Source organism: Chenopodium album, chromosome 6 (genome assembly GCF_948465745.1).
Source record: "Chenopodium album chromosome 6, dcCheAlbu1.1, whole genome shotgun sequence".
NCBI lineage: Eukaryota > Viridiplantae > Streptophyta > Magnoliopsida > Caryophyllales > Amaranthaceae > Chenopodium > Chenopodium album.
In genome coordinates, this window is record NC_137839.1 from 8,208,354 (window position 1) to 8,221,206 (window position 12,853).

The 12,853-nt window shown below is 33.8% G+C and overlaps 2 pseudogenes; both read right to left on the reverse strand.

The window, feature by feature from the left end:
- Nucleotides 1-3,305: 3,305 nt before the first annotated feature.
- Nucleotides 3,306-5,899, reverse strand: LOC145636616 (anthranilate N-benzoyltransferase protein 2 pseudogene; annotated as a pseudogene).
- Nucleotides 5,900-7,056: 1,157 nt separating this feature from the next.
- Nucleotides 7,057-12,853, reverse strand: LOC145636617 (anthranilate N-benzoyltransferase protein 1 pseudogene; annotated as a pseudogene).

Sequence of the window (12,853 nt, forward strand, 5' to 3'; positions counted from 1 at the left end):
GTTTATATGCATCAGCCCATGGGTTTTCGCGACAAAAGTCGTCCTGATCATGTGTGTCTACTACGAGGATCCCTATATGGTCTCAAACAGGCTCCTCGAGCCTGATATCAGCGGTTTGCAGATTTTGTCATCTCTATTGGATTTTCTAACAGTAAATCTGATAATTCTCAATTTATTTATAGGCAGGGATCTGATACTGCTTATATTCTGTTATATGTTGATGATATCATTCTTACAGCATCTTCTAACCGTCTCCGGACCCGTATTATGGATCTTTTGAGCTCCGAATTTGCAATGAAGGATTTAGGTCCTTTGAGTTTCTTTTTGGGCATCGTTGTAACTCGTGATGATAATGGTCTGTTCTTGTCTCAGACACAGTATGCTTCTTCTATCATTGACAAGGCCGGCATGTCTAACTGTAGTCCTTGTCCAACACCTGTTGACACGAAATCAAAGCTTAGTGCTTCTCATGATGCTCCATATGAGGATCCTACTAAGTACAGGAGTCTTGCAGGTGCTCTTCAGTATCTGACTTTTACTAGACCTGACATTTCTTATGCAGTTCAACAGGTGTGTCTCCATATGCATGATCCGCGCAATGCGCACATGTGAGCTCTGAAGCGTATCATACGCTACTTACAGGGTACTCTGTCTTATGGTTTGCATTTGTATAAGTCCTCTATTAATAAACTTGTGGCTTATACTGATGCGGATTGGGGGGGATGCCCCGACACCAGGCGATCTACTTCAGGTTATTGTGTATTTTAGGCGATAATTTGATTTCCTGGTCTTCTAAACGGCAACCAACATTATCTAAGTCTAGTGTAGAGGCCGGATATCGTGGGGTTGCTAATGTGGTATCTGATTCTTGTTGGATCAGAAATTTGTTACTTGAGCTCTATTTTCCTATTCGAACAACAACTATTGTTTATTGTGACAATGTGAGTGCCATCTACCTCTCTGGAAATCCAGTGCAACATCAACGCACAAAACACATTGAGATGGACATTCATTTTGTTCGTGAGAAAGTCGCAAAGGGCGAGGTACGCGTATTACATGTCCCTTCCCGTTACCAAATTGCAGATATTTTTACGAAAGGGATTCCACGGGTATTATTTGATGACTTTCGTTCCAGTCTTAGCGTCCGTGATGCTCCCGCTACGACTGCGGGGGAGTGTTAGAATATATGGATGTATATTCTTTGACTTTGTATATATTAGTTTAGCTACTGTAATTATCCTAGCGTGATATTAGCCTTGATCCTAGCATGATCTCAGCGTAACTTGTAGCAAATCAATCATGATCTTAGCCTAACTTGTAGCTAATCAGATCAATATCGAGTATATCTCGGATACTTTGTATATATATACTCAAGAAAATCAATGACAAAGCATCGATCATATTACTTTCAGAATGTGTGGCATTCTATGTACACTTTTTATTGTGTAGAGATAGCTACAATGGATAAATGACATAGATGAGAATTGATTTTGACTTTAAATATATTCATGTAGGGAGAGAACTATATTTCAAGTGGTTTTATCTACTTCTATGCAGGAGAGTATTATGAAATGTAAAGAATGTGTGATAATGTCATAATATGTTTTTTTTTTTTTGGATAATTTTTCGGAAATTATACGGTTATTTCACCAAATGCCACTGACTACTTTAAAAATTCACCAAATGCCATCAGGTTTTTCAAAATTCACCAAATGCCACTGACAAACATTATATTATCATGGCGTGCCATTAATGAGGTATGGCCGTTAACTTTCCGTTACTACAATTCTTAATTCACCAAATGCCACCGACTACTTTTAAATTTTCATGAAATGCCATTAATTATATAAATTATTTATATATATTTTTCGTTAATTTTGTTAGCTTTCTTTATGATCCTTGTTTGAACACAAAATCCCCAACAAACAATGTGCTGTGTTTTTTGGTATCTTTTTTATGGACAGATTCTCTGTTATGTTTTGGGCATTTTGATGTAAACGATAAAGCAATTTTTCCAGCACTTGATTTAAACATTAAGCAATTATGCTTAAATGAATGTTCAATTTCCCACTTTATTCAATTTAATTGCAATTACAATAGTTTACTTTAACATTACGGTCACAACCATTACACACATCAGTACACCTAATTTAAAAACAGAATTGAGAATTTTTTGTTGGTGCACTAGTAGAAAAACCTCATTGGTAACGGGCACAATTAAATTCGTTACAAAAGAGTTTTTGTAACGGGCAATACTCATGATTATGCAAATAGAGGGCTACTTACTATGTGTGTTCTAAGTATCAAATTTATACAACAAATTGGGTGTAACGGCTAGTTTACCCCAAATAAATTCAAAAAAGTTGAAACTAACTGGTCGTTATAACTCATTAGGTCATAGTTATATTGTGTAATTATTTATATAAATAATGGCATTTCATGAAAAATCAAAAGTAGTCCGTGGCATTTGGTAAATTAAGAATTGTAGTAACGGAAAATTGACGGCCATACATCATTAATGACACGTCATGACAATATAATGTTTGTCAGTTGTATTTGGTGAAATTTGAAAAACCCGATGGCATTTGGTGAATTTTAAAATTATTTAGTGGCATTTGGTGAAATAGCCATATTAAGTCTTGGACAAACCCTATTTTTAAAATTGAATATTTATTTTTATAATCGTAATAGGCGCTAAAAATTAATGTATTTTTAGGATTTTTAGATCGGATCCAAATGACCGATTTTTTATTTATTCGGATTGGATCTAATAGGAAAATTGAAAACCCAATTATATTTTGATGCATCTTAACATGACTGAAAATTGTGTGCTTTTTGCTTGCAGACTGCGCTCTCTTCTCTTCAGTCTGTTCTGCAAGAGGATTTTAAGGCCACTGAGATTGGGGTACATCTCATGAACTTGCTTCGTATTTATTGAGTATATTATGTCAGTTTATACTTTTGTTCCTAATGCAATACGAGTCTTGGAAACAATGTTGAACTTGGTTAACTAATAGTCTTAGAAACTGCTGTCTTCAAGGGTGCCCTTCATATGAAACTTGAAGCTGTATCTTAGAGGAACTCGGTCTATAAATAGTAGGAACAAGGGTAGATGAGATTCGAATCCATGACCTCTATGTCACGTTGGCTCTGATACCATATTAAAAGATCATCTCAACCAAAAGCTTAAGCTAATGATTAAGGTACAAGAATATGTTTTATACTCTCTCAAGTTGAATTGAACTGATTATGAAAAATAAGCCTGAAAGAACTGAACAGGGTATTTGTACATATTATACAAAACCCTATACCTTGGGTGTACTCTGGAAGTCATACAAGTATTTCTCGAAGAGAGGCATATGAATCTTGTAAAGATTAATGCTCAATGTAAAACTACCATCTCCATGCGTGGTTGGAATCAAGAATGCTAGCCCCTCGTATCGAACACCACCATTTCCGAAAAACGTTGGACAACCCCAACCAAAATCTGCTTCATAGGAAGGTATCCTACCCCAAGAATTTATCAAAAGGTTTGGACTAGTAACACTGTCTGCCCCACGAAGAACAACCAATGGATCCGATTGCATTTCTAAGTAATCAACGGCTGATTTCAAGTATTCTACATCTTGCATTCTTACTAATGTCTCATGTATCATACTTGCTGTATACCAAAGCGGCTTGCTCACAATGTCTCCTGCTTTGGCAATACAAGCCGCGAAGAAGACCAAGTTTCCGTAATACCCTTTTAATAGTAGGGTTGGATCCTTTAATCTTGTTCTTGCATCGATTGGTATGTAGAGTTTTACTTGTTGCTCATTTGCTAATCCGCGCGCCATACATGCACTTCGCCACACATGCCCTGCTACCACCTCGAATGTACTTAGTGTGTAACCTTGGTCTACTACTTTGTGTGATACTGCTTTTAGTTTTAATGCATTAATTTGAGGTTTAGAAAGACTGAAGAGACCCTCCATATTCATTGCCGCATCACCTGATACATGTAGTAATGTTGGTTATTTTTCATCAAAATTGTGAGTTTGCGTATCATTTTATGTGCACTTTTTATAGTGTAGAAATAGATACAAAAGATAAATGACATAAATAAGATTTGATTTCGACTTTAAGTTTAATTTTACTATATAGGAGGTGAGCCATATTTCAAATGGTCTTTGCTACTTCTATTCGGGAGGAGAGTATTATAACAAATATGTTGATAATGTTGTTATTAATTCTCAATCTTGTATTGTACCTCGATTTTTATTACTTGTATTATAATTAATCATCACTCCCCATCTCACACTCTAACCTAGAAACTTTAAACTTTCTTTCTCACTTACTTCGTATCAAGCACCTAATCGTTTATTAATACAAAGTTACTTGTAAGCGAAGCATAAAGCATTGAAGAAACTTAATTAAGTCTCATATGGAATACTAAGTATCTCTGTTATTACTTAAGTGCCCTACTTTGACTTTTGTACTGTTTACATGCATCGCTTTGATCAATATTTGTTCATTATATATATAAGATAAACATAATCAATGAGTACTTGTTAATTGTCTCAAAGCATAGTTTCCAACTATCAACTTTTTATAAATTATACTTACTGATAATTCAAAATACCGTTTTTCAAACTTGTGCATTGACAAGTGTTAAAGTGGAGCACTTAAATATATAAAACTAGAGGGAGTACGATCGAATAGACAAAAGGTTATAATATGTGTTGATAAAAAATAAATTAAAGAAATTAAATCTCCAAGTATGAAATTGTTGCTAGCTAGTTCTTTCACACGAATTAATTTGGAATCCATATCTTAGTACTAGCAATCATACTAGTATTATATATGAGCATATGAGCACGCATATTCTCATATTGAATAAGCAAATGTGTGATATGGTGCAAATTTACAAGGAGATGAGTACTCCCTCCGTTCTTTTCTAAGTGCCCTAGCTATTTTGACTTAGCTATTCATTTGCATCACTTTAGCCAATGTTTTTACCTTATAAGTAAGATAAATTATAATCAATGAATACTTGTTGGAATCGTCTTGAAGCATTGTTTGCAAATATCAACTTTTTATAATTATAAATTTAAAGATATTATTAGTTAAAGTTGTCCATTGACAAATGTACTGAACAAACCAGGACACTTAAATAAAAATAGAGGGAGTAGATAACTATTATCGTCTACTTACCTGATGAACAGCCGTTTGGTGGTAAGGGTGGTAAACGTGGCTCAAACTCCAAGTGCCTAAACTTGACCTGTGGCGGGTTGCGAGGAGCAAGGTGGTGGATCAACGACCTCTCATGAACAGGAAAGACGGCGAGGTCAAGACCACGGGAAAGCCGTGCCCAAGAGCTAATGAAGTACGCATAAGCAATTCCATCACCAATATGATGATGCATGGCTACACCCATGCATACACTACCGCATTTGAAGCGGGTAAATTGCACCATTATTAAGGGGATTGAAGAGAGCCCTTTGGTGTAATCCCATGTAGGATTCACCATTTTACGAAACTTACCATTAGGCTTAAAGACTCCATCTTTATCTCCATCTACGAAATCATGAAGGGCATAGGGTGTTTCGACCTCTATGAATAGCACCCCTTCCGCATTGCAATCTACTTCAATTTCATCATTACCCTCATTCTTCCTTAACCTACCCGCTAACGGATAGAATGACACTAAGGCTCTACTTAGAGCCTCTTTCAACACGGCCGTGTTGAAAAAATTTGAGGAATTATTGTTTAGGTTATCTTGTGGCCGGTAAATGTATATAAAAGAGCTATGTGAAAAAGGTATACGTACCAGCATATCTAGGCGTGTGAGCCTAACAATTTGATTTGGGGTCTCCCCTGCCGGGCAAACCATGCTGCATTCTTGCACTTTCAAGCTCATATTTTTTTTTTCCTCTCTTCATTTTTTGTGGCTTAGGAACAACTTTAATTAGGAATGGAGTGATGATGATTCAGATCTAGTTTGGAAAATAACGCTATTATAGTATTATCTATACTTCGTACATCAAAACTTGGGCTACCTTTTTAAACTCATTTTAACATAATTAGATCTATTTATTAATTAAAATGTTTGATGCATCATTGAATTACGGAGTATACAAACTATGCATATTGTATAGCCTCTTATTTTGGACTCACTAAACTTATTGAACCCACGGAACATCATCATGTGATTTAATCCCGTTTAAATGCCTTCGAAAATCTTATCGAAAGAAGGAATATGATTTTGTAACAAAACAAAATTAGTCTATCAATTATTATTTTGTAAGTGTTTTGCTTGTCTTAAGCATAGTCCATATTGCTTAAAGTGTTACATTCACATTAATTACAAAGATTAGCTAACCATAGTTTCACTAATTAAAGGGTTATACCCTTTAACTCATCTTCCTTGACTAGACCACGGAACTCCACCACCAACACTGCATACAACAGATTCCACCACCTCAACCACTAGCACAAAGCACCTATTGTAACTTCTCTTTTTTTTTTCGACCAGAAGAAATAATATCATTAATGAATTGAATAACCATACATCTGGCATCCACAATAATAATAAAGATTTGTAAACTATAAATTTAGAGAAATTAACAAACTTTTCAATTAAAATCAAAGCACCTATTGTAACCTTATCATACTTAAAAGATGAACATTATAACATTATGAATATTGAATACTTATGAACATTATGCATACTTGTGAACATTATGAATAGTTGAAAGAAAAACATCATATCTGAATGTATCAATTCAGATGAAAATTATGAACATTATAAATACTTGAAAGAAAGCCATCAATAATTCAGCTGCCAAACTTAACCTCAAGAGTTGTCATAACTTGAACCAATCCAACTAATCCATATTGACTCATACCAATATTCGATCCACATGAACACATAGGATGAACATAGGATGAATCAAATTCGAGATGACCCAATTCGATCCACCTCTACACATCCAATTCATCAACATCCCAACATCGCCTCGACATTAAAAATAATTAACACAATCATAACCTGGCCATACTCCCCACATATGATTTTCATATTTTGGGAATAATTTTAAGCTCATTCAAACATTTCTCAAAGTGAGGCTTGTGAACTTTAAAAAGATTAATGCTCAATAAAAAGCTACCATCCATATTTGGGTTTGGACCCAAGAAGCCTAGACCCTCATATTTGATCCCACCATTTCCCAAAAATTTGGGCTGACCCCAACCAAAATCTGCTTTAGAAAAAGGAATATGAACCCAAGAGTTTATTAAAAGATTTGGACTTGTAACACTCTCGGGTCCACTAAGGACCACCACAGGTTCTGATTGCGATTCCAAGTAATCAACGGCTGATTTCAAGTATTCAATGTCTTTTGCTTTTTCTAAAGCCTCGTGAATCTTACTCGCAACATACCATAACGGCTTGTATATGATGTCTCCTGCTTTTGCAATACAAGCCGTAAAAAAAACTAAGTTCCCAAAATACCATTTTGGCATGGTTGGATCATCCTTTATTCTCGACCTTGCATCAATTGGTATGTAGAGCTTCACCGGTTGATCCCTTGTTAATCCGCGCACCTTACATGAACTTCGCCACACATGCGCAGCTACCACCTCGAACGTACTTAGCATGTAGCCATTTGCTTTTGCTACCGGCATTGTCGCTTCGAGTTTTAAGGCTTCGATTAGAGATTTTGTGAGACTGAAGTGACCCTCGATAGTAGTTACCATATCACCTGGTTCAGAGTAATTAGTTAATTTTACTTGTTATGTCACAGCAATATACCAATGTTTAACTACGTATTTGTAGTTAACATAAGACTATAAGTACCAACTTTGTTTCAATTAAACAGTTGCATAACACTTATCGATGACTATTAATTTCTTTGTTTATAAATTTATTAATACATTGTTTTACAGTGATTCAAATATTTCAATTCTTGAGATAAATTAAACAAAACCCTTGCCTCATTTATGGTGACAATACCATACTCCTTTTTGTTTTTTTTTTTTAAATGTTACACTTTGACCGCGACATGATTAATTAGGTAGTTTAATTTAATTGATGACTTTACTGATATAATACTACTCCCTCTATTTGTGCAAAGTTTTATGATTTGACCAAATAAGTATGGCGACACATAACTTTGATCATGAATGTATCTAATAATCTATTAATAAGACTATAGAAATTTGATATATATTATAAAAGTATACATTGTGAGTTTGTGACATGCTTCATCCTTAACTCTTACTAGGATGGCTAAAGCGCGCGATGCGCGCAAATAGCTAGCCTTGTTCGGGAATCTACTTCAATTTGGGTTTATATCACAACTTTAAAAGGTATGATTGTCCAAACACTCTTTATAAGAGTTATCTTAAACTTTTTAAAAGGTAGAGAAAAAAAGGCCAAAAAAAAAGTATAGAGCTACGCTGGTAAAAACAAAAGGAAAAAATAAATACCACGCACGTGATTTGCCCAATGGTTGGTTCGTACACCCGGGTGTACCATGTGCATGGTACACTCGGATTAAAGCAGAAAGAACATAGCTTATAAATGTAAAGAACATCATTAAATTATAAAAGAACACATCATTGAAATATAAAGAACATGGTAAGTTATGAGAATCTAATTTTAAAAAAATGTAATAGATAGTTACTAATTGATTTTTACCACGCATTTAATGTTAAATCATTTCAAAATATTGAGTTTTCTAGAATTTCTTTATCTAAAATTATTTTCTACCAAAAATAATTCAAGATTTCATTTTCAAATTTCAAAAATTCAAAATTTAAAATTTCATTTTCAATATACTTTATTTCAATTTTTTTTTAAAAAATATATACAAAAATTAATTATATTTTCACCATTACCAAAAAAACATAAGGGATAAAACAAGAGGGCGCAATGAAAAAAAAAAAAAGACATAATACCCGAAATAATACGAGGTTTAAAGAAAATGCATATTAAGAAGAACATACTATCTAAGTTAAAGAACATTATTTGTATTAAGGAAACCCAACAAAGAACATTTTTAATCTACATAAATTAAAGCACAATGTTTATAATGTAAAGAACATATAGTTCATATACAAAGAACATTGATCAGATTTAATGAACATATTACATTCCAATAAAAAAGAATATGTATCAAGAAATGATAACAGAACATTTATCATAATACGAAGAACATCATCTTCAACCTCGGAAAATAGCACGAAAACAATGATTTTTTTTTTTTAAAAAATACCTTTTCTCTCGACAATGAATTAATCAATTACATCATTAAGAGATTATATTGGAACGATAAAATCAACTCTATTATAACATTGAATCACTTAGAAATACAAAATTTACTATGGTTTCTCTCTCTTAACAAAATAAATGAACTTCTATTCATCAAAAGTATTCTATTAATATATAAAATATAAATAATAAATCAATTTTATGAATCAAAGAATATAAATAACAAATCAATACCTTAAATTAAGGAGGGAATCGTTTTGATTTTTTTTTTTTTTTTTTTACTCATGTACTTTAATTTGTATGCAATGTTCTTTCCGCGATTTTTAATAACCTTGTATTATAACTGAGTGTACCATACTTGTGGTACACCTGGGTGTATGGTGAAATTTTCAGATTTGCATGCATGCTTAAATAAGAATATTTATGTAAATAGCACTTTCAGGGATATAATTGACATAACACTATTCATAAGTGTTTGGTTAAACTTTTAATAAAGTAAGATAAGAAGAAATGCAACCATTTAATCTTTGCACTATTCATCTCTACTTATTAATAGTGAAAAAATCCAATTAAGTGATGTATTTAATAAAAAAAAAAAAAAAAAAGAATGAATAACACATGCTATAATTGCAAATATTAATAGCCAAATTTATGTCATCTTGTCAATGTCAATTACAGTATCATGTGAGACATTTAGATTCATATTCAAACGACAGATTTTCATGTACCACAAAATACAAAACAAATTATAGCTAATTAGAGGTGTCAATCGGGTTAACGGTTCGGTTTATAAGTTTTCGGTTTGTAATGGGTCGGTTTATAACGGGTTTAAATAAGTTAGGGGCCGATTCAGTTCAATTTTAAATAAAATCGGGTAAGTTCGGTTTGGGTTTTTTTAACTACGGTTTCTATTCGGGTCCGGTTCTAATCAGATCGGTTTGTAATCAGTTCGGGTTGAACTCAACAGTTTGAAAACGGATTTTTTCGGTTTTAAGCGGGTTTCGGGTCAAAACATATCGGGTCCTAATCGGTTCGAGTTGTAATCAGTTCAGGTCATAATCGGATCAGGTTTAACTTGGTCAGTTTGAAAACGGGGTTTTCCAATTTAGAACGGTTTTCGGGTCAAAACAGATCGAGTCCTAATCGGGTCGGATTATAATCGGTTCGGGTCATAATCGGTTCATTTGAACTCGGTCGATTTAAAAACGAGTTTTGGTTCAAAACAAATTGGATTAAATCCTACCTCACAAAGTTACAATTAATTAATAAGGGTCATAAAACAAGTTGGGTTGATTGAATAGTGAGTTAAACAAATCAAGTGAGTTAGGATATAATTGAAAAGGTTATGAAGAATTGGGTAAAATCCTAACTCACAAAGTCACAATTAATTAATAAGGGTCACAAAACAATCTGGGTTGATTGAATAGTGAGTTAAACAAATCAAGTGAATTAGGATATAATTGAGCAGGTTATAAAGAACTAGGTTTATTAGGTCATATTGTACGTATAACAAGTTATGACTCATACACGAATTCAAATCAAATGACTTAGATTACGACTCATACACGAATTCAAATCAGATCAACTTAAAATCGAGTTATGAGTTAAACAAGTTAGGTTAAATAGGTAACGAAAATTATTAGAACAAGTTGAAATTTGGTTCCAGTCATAAATATGCTCGGTTAATTAATATGAGTTATAAATAAGTTGGGTTAATCGAATAATGAGTTGAAACTAGTCAATTGACTCAAGTCATAATCAAGTCGGGTCATATAGATAATGGACTTATCAGGTAATAAAATATTAAAATGTATTAAACATGTCAAAATTGAATAAAGGTTTAAAGACTTTAAACAAATTACACTGATCGAGTAATGAATTAGAACGAATTGAGTTGTAAACTTGCAATTGGTCAGATTTTAAACACGTTATATACTTATAGTAAAAATTATAATTTATACTTTAATTTTATTAGTTGTAGACTTGAATTTATATTTTGTTTTAACTAGCAAGTTAGTAAGTTACAAATAACAGTAAGCTAGTAATGGTTAGTTAGTTATAATCTCTTTAATAGTATTAACTATTGAGTTATATTTCTCATTGGCCACTCGAAAAAATCACGGATTAGAATCCATTCCCCTCATCAAAACACCCTCACAACTGCTAATTAAACCCATCTTTAATCCAATGGCCTTATTCATCTTCCCAAAATACCTGTCCAAAAAAAAAACAAAAAAAAAAAAAAAAAAAAAAAAAAACCTTCCCAAAATCACCAATAATGAAACCTAATCAAAATCGGCAAACTTCAACTCTGCTTCAATTTTTTTCATTCAAACCCTATAATCACGGTCATAACCGGTTACAGGTTGTAAACGGTTCGGTCGTAACTGGTTACGGGTTGTAAACGGTTCGGTCATAACCGATTACGGGTTATAAACGGTTCGAGTTAATCGGGTTTTTGTCGGATTTTAACAGTTTCGGTTTACACTAGGTCGGGTTACTATCGGGTTCGGCAGTACTCGGTTCGGGTTGTTCTCGGTTTCGGGTTGCATTGGTTCGCTGGAAAATGGGTACGGTTTCTTAACAGTTTTCAAACATTTGGATCGGTTCAGTTTCAGGTTTTAAAAAATCGGGTCGGGTCAGTTTACGGTTATAACATAACGGGTTGTTAACAGTTCGGTTCCTTTTCGAAACAGTTCGGAGTCACCAGTTCGGATCGGTTTTTGACAACTCTATAGCTAATATATACAAGTACATTTTTTGTACCAATATATATATATATATATATATATATATATATATATATATATATATATATATATATATATATATATATATATATATATATATATATATATATATACATACAATTTAATTTAACACATAATTAATAATAAAAATATTTATGGTTAACAAACCTGTCGAACCGTTTGGTGGCAAGGGTGGTAAACTTGGCTCATACTCCAAGTGTCGGAACTTGACCTGTGGCGGGTTACGCGGTGCAAGCTGACGGACAGCCGACCTATCGAAAACGGGTGCTACCGGGATGTCACGTCCCTGTATAAACCTAAGAAAATAGTTGATAATATAGGTATGTGCAATACCATCAGCAACATGGTGATGTGAAGCAACACCCATGGCTACACCCCCACACTCGAAGCGAGTGAATTGCACCATAAACAAAGGGAATGAGGACAACCCCTTGGAGTAATCACACGTAGGAATCACCATCTTTCGTAGCTCACCGTAGTTAGGCTTACCTTCCTCAAGGTCAGTAAGCTTATGGGTTGTTTCGGCGTAGATGAACAAGGCCCCCTTCGCATTGCAATCGATTACAATCTCATCGACACCATTCATCTTTAACCTACCCGCCAACGGGTAGAATTGAACTAAAATTTGACTTAGACCCCATTTTAAAAAATCCGGATCAAGAAATGAGGCGAAATTGTTTTTAATGTTTTGTGCAGGGTAAACGTATAAAACAGAAGTGTGTGAATAAGGCATACGTACCACCATATCTAGGCGTGAGAGCCTAATACTTTGACTAGGTGTCTCGCTTTCGGGACACACCATGGTGCGTTCATTCACTTTCACGCTCAT